This window comes from Octopus bimaculoides, chromosome 2 (assembly GCF_001194135.2).
Source record: "Octopus bimaculoides isolate UCB-OBI-ISO-001 chromosome 2, ASM119413v2, whole genome shotgun sequence".
Lineage (NCBI taxonomy): Eukaryota > Metazoa > Mollusca > Cephalopoda > Octopoda > Octopodidae > Octopus > Octopus bimaculoides.
The window spans coordinates 132,946,973-132,952,213 of record NC_068982.1 but is presented as its reverse complement, the minus strand read 5'-3'; the positions used below and the strand labels follow the sequence as shown (position 1 = coordinate 132,952,213).

Sequence of the window (5,241 nt, the reverse complement as noted above, 5' to 3'; positions counted from 1 at the left end):
GATTACTATGAAGCATTGTGTAGAATATATTGTATAAAGGATCGTGGGTAAGGCCAAAATAATGCGAAGTAAATGCAAGGTAAATCACAAGAAAACAAATATATGAAATAATGTAGACTTACCTAGTATTCAATATTTCGGGGTTTTGGCCCCATTTTCAAGAAATTGACGAATGTTGCCTATGTGTGTGTGTGTGTGAGCATGTGTGAAGTGGAAATGTGCAGAAGAGTGTTGCTATAGCAACCAGCTAGCTTCCTGTAACTCTATTCTATTGTTGATCTTAGGTTTCTTTTGGTGTATGAGGATGGCCTCAGAGATTCTAAGGTTTCCCCTGTTCTGCTGTGTTGCCTTTATGTGCACTGTGAATTCCTGGGTTTGGCATTTCTGTAGATGTTTCTTCACGGAAGTGTCTGCCTGCATGTGTTTCTTAATGCGTATATACAGTTTTCTTGTGTTTCCACAGATGATCTCATATACAACATAGGTTCTCTGGCACAATTAAGGGTCACTGATGGAGCAGTTCGACAATGTGCACTCCTCAGAGTAGTGAGAGGTGTTGTTCTTGGACAGAGCTTTTCTCAAGGAAGGGCTGGTATGCACTATCTGTATGTCGAGTCCTTCCCTGCTGACTGCATGTTGTATCACTGCAGTAGTTCTGTCGTCAAAGTGTGGTAGCTTTAGGAAGCATGTGCTGGACTTGGGAGTATGATGTTTCTTTTAGGGTTTATTGACCTTGATGTTCTTCAAGTGCCGTTGTTTAGCTAAAGATGGTGGGTAGCCATTCAGGGTTAGGTCTCTGAGGAACTGTTTGGTGCTGACGGCTTTGTTGGTCACATTGCTGCAATTGCTGCTTATATGTGCACTCTCATTTCTCACATATGTGACTTTCGCTCTGTTGGGTAAGGCTGAATGCTAATGGACGAAAAGTTTTCTATTAGTGGCTTTTCTATAAGATTTGGTAAATACAGAGCCTTCCTCTGTGATCTTGAGTTGGAAGTTGAGTAGAGACATGGGCCCTTAGTGCAGATGACATCTGAAGGCTAGAGAGGAATGAGGCTAGCATACTTTTACTGGATTTACAATGTAAGTGTACATACATAACAGAATGCTAATATTTTGAAAGAAAAGTGAGGCATGACTGTGCTGGTTTGGCCTTGTGATGCAGATGGATATTGACAGCTTCATAAAGAGGTGCAGATCATTTAAAATATATGGAACTTATGGGAGAGGGAGATTTAGGAAGACATAGGTAGAAGTACTGAAGGATGACCTCAGGACTGAGATGTCAGGGGCCTTGCTGTATTGAAGAAGACTAGTCCTTCACAGCAGAAATGTTAAGGCCACTCCTCCTGATGAAGAAGATTGGACTGCAATAGCCTTGTGCTGGTGCCATGTAAAAAGCACTCATAATAGTGTTTATGCTGATGTAACATTAGAAGCACTCATCACACACTATAAAGTGGTTGGCATGAGGAAGGGCATCTAGCCATAGAAACCAGGCCAAATCAGATTGGAACCTGGTTTGACTCACTGGCTTGCCAGCTCTGGTCAGACTGTCCAACCCATGCCTGCATGGAAAATGGACGTTAAAGATGATGACGATGATGTTGTGTGTGTGTGTTTATGTATGTATGTATGTATGCATACATACATGCATGTATGTCGTTGTCCAGTTTTATTTCAAGATTTCTCGCCAATAGAGAATGAGTCAGTTTCTAACCAAGATCCAAAGCTCCTTCTTTGAAATTTTAACATCAACAACAGGGTATTTTTGTTTGTACATATGTATGTATGTATGTATGTATGTATGTATGTATGTATGTATGTATGTATGTATGTATGTATGTATGTAAATGAGCAGATTTATCTGTTATGCTTTATGTATATATTCTCATCCTTATAGTTGCATATCTAGACATGCTCATATATATTTAAATGATAAACTTCTGGAAAGTTTTACAGATTCTTACAATTCCAGTGATGGATTGGATCTGTAGTCTTTGAATTAGCTTTCTCCTTTCTGGTTTTGAGAAGCCTAACATCTCAAGATTAGTATTTAGGCAATGTGTTACATACCTCAGGGCCCCAATAATTACAGGTATAAATGTGGACTTGTAATCTGGATAGAGTAACTGCAGATTTTTCCATAGTTTAATGTAGGTATTCTCTTTTTCACTGATCTTCATCTTTAACTAATTTCCACAACTGTACAATTTCTCTTCTCTATTCCAAATCATTATACCAGGTCTGTTGTGGTTACATTTTATTGAGGTCTTCACTGGGACATTCCACCAATACCCCTTTTCATTATGAGTGCCTATGGCTTCTACCATACTGTGAGTTCTTATTTCTTTGTCCTTGGGTTATCTTTCCAACAGATTTCATTATAGTGTCCTAGCAACAACACCATGTCTCATTGGTAGATAATACCGTGATGACATTTTGGGACAACTGCTTATGATGAGGGTGATATCTTTGGAGTTAACTCCACAAAGTCTGCATCGGTTCTCACATTTTATTGCTTTTCTTGCAACTCTATCCCTTTTGTGCACCAGGTATTTCATTGATATTTCCTGTTCATGGATTGCAAATGCATACCCTTCAAAGTGGGAGGTAGTAATCCAGCTATTGATCCATGATAAACTACTTTGAGGATCAATGTTACTATCATCTCAGATATGTATGTATGTACGTATGTGTGTATGTATGTATGTATGTATGTATGTATGTATGTATGTATGTATGTATGTATCTATGTATGCATGTATATATGTATGTATGTACTTTTGTTTGTATGTATGTATGTATGTATGTACATATGTATTTATGTTATCAATCAGTTTCATTTCTGTATTTCTTGTCAATAGACAAAGAGCCGGACTCTAACATAGATTCATGGCTCCTTCATTGGAACTTTTATCAACATCATCTAGGTATTTGTGCATATGTGTGTGTGTGTGTGCAGTATTTGGTGTTAGTGTATGCGCAGATTTGTATGTTTGTTTTATGGATGCGTTTTTATGTATATATTTTCATGTCTAGATGCATGCATATGTATTTATGTGCTAAATTTTTGGAAAGTTTTACATATGTATGTATGTATGTATGTATGTATGTATGCATGTAAAGAAGCATAAGAACTGTTTCAAAGCACTTTCCTGATCCTCTAATGATTCTACCTGCTCCACTTGTAACACCCTTTGCTTCACAAAACTTGTAGCTTTCTGCCTAAAGGCTAGAAATTTTGTGAAGGAAGAAGTTGTCATTGATATTGATTTGTTAACTGGTGAAATAGTTAGCCAACTGACAAATATAAATAAAGAAGTGAAATACAACCAGTGCTTATTATTGATACCCTGACCCTCCTGAGATACAGCATAACATGTTTCAACATGCAGCTTCACATCAAGAATCTTGCAAACTAAATCCAAAGCAAAATTTATTATAGTCGTTTTTCTTATCAGGTCAGTTACAATTTTATGTTCTCTGTATTAACTTCACTGTTATAGATATAATAAATTGACAGTGTTACAAAAATAAATACATGATAGTGTAAACAGTTGTTATCTCATGATTACATTGTTGGTTCACTAATCTCTGGGTGTATAACAAGCAAAGGTGGACAAATTTCTAAAGTTTAAAAAAACATTTGCCATTTTAACTTATGAAGTTTTACCGCTAACGTTATAGAATTTTAAATGGATCTTGTAATAAGGTAAGCTCTGTTTAAGAATAATGTCACAGATTTTATTCCTTTATACACAGTACTATGTGTTCTTATGTGTAGCTTGTATTTTAATGTGTGAATTTTTACACACAATGGAAACACATACATATATAAATCTAGATACACATGCATACATACATATATAGATATATTAGGTAGTTGTACAATTATAAATCTCCCTTGTTCTCTCTCTCTTTCTCTCTCTCTCTTTCTCTCTCTCTCTTTCTCTCTCTCTCTCTATCTATCAGTTTAGTCTTGACTGTTGGAAAAAAGATTACTCAATACCATAGTAAAGCTTAATATTTTAACTGTTGTCAAGTTAGTCTCTTGGTACTCAGAGTTTTTGCTAATGAGTAACCTGTCTGAAGTACATGTGTATGAATAGGTAAAGCAAAACTCAAAGTAGCTAGAAAATAACTTGATCCAAACAGAAATAAAACACACACACACACACACACACACAATCACACACACCATCATCATCATCATCATCATCATCATCATCATCATCAATATTTAATATCCACTTTCCATGCTGGTATGGGCTGGACAGTTTAACAGGAGCTGGCCAGTAGGAGAGCTGTCCAGGTTCCAGTTGTCTGTTTTGGGCATGTTTTCTTCAGCTGGATGTCCTTCCTAATGCCAACTAATTTACCGTGTGTACTGCGTGCCTTTTGCATGCCACCAGCACAGGTGTGTTTATGTAACACTGGCACAAGTAAATGTTACATGCCACTGGCACCAGCAGGACAAAGACCTCTCAGCTGGAAGAGTGAGTTGGGGCATGGCCATAAACAACATGCCTGTGTTTATGGATCGCATTGATTTTATCTAGCTTGATGTGTCTTCTCAAGTACAGCAAATTGCCACAAGTCCTGGTCCTTTGTCTGCCTAGTGCCTGAAGATCCTTTCTCACCACTTCATCCAATGTCTTCTCGAGTTACTCCTTCCACAGTTTCCCTCCACAATTAGAGATTGGCTGTTGTTTCTAGATGCTGTCCTCATCCATATGCATATATGTGTGTGTGTGTGTGTGTGTGTGTGTGTGTGAGTATCATAATTATCATCATCATCATCATCATTTAACGTCCGTCGTCCATACTGGCATAGGTTGGACGGTTTGACTGAGCTGGCATTCTGGAATGCTGCACCAGACTCCAGTCTGATTTGGTATGGTTTTCTACTGCTGGATGCCCTCCCTAACATCAACCACCCTGACATGGGTGCTTTTGTATGCCACTGGCATAGGTGTCATTTACATGACACTCTTATCTGCCACAAATTTTACTCAGCTTGATGGGTCCTCTTAAACAGAGCACATCACCTATGAGGTTCAAAGTTTGAAGATTATGCTTCACCACCTCATCCGATGTCTTCCTCTACCTCTACCGCAGGTTCCCTCATATCTATAGACACACACATATATATATATATAGACACACACACACACATATATATATATATATATATATATATATATATATATACACACATATATACATACATACATATAT

At 37.5% G+C, this 5,241-nt stretch overlaps 1 long non-coding RNA gene across 1 annotated transcript in view; it reads left to right on the top strand.

The window, feature by feature from the left end:
• Positions 1 to 3,538: 3,538 nt before the first annotated feature.
• LOC106877919 (uncharacterized) overlaps positions 3,539 to 5,241 on the top strand; it is a 28,761-nt gene continuing 27,058 nt past the window's right edge. The window contains exon 1 of the long non-coding RNA XR_001410441.2: positions 3,539 to 3,715. This is a non-coding gene — a long non-coding RNA (uncharacterized LOC106877919). The remainder of the gene's footprint in view (positions 3,716 to 5,241) is intronic.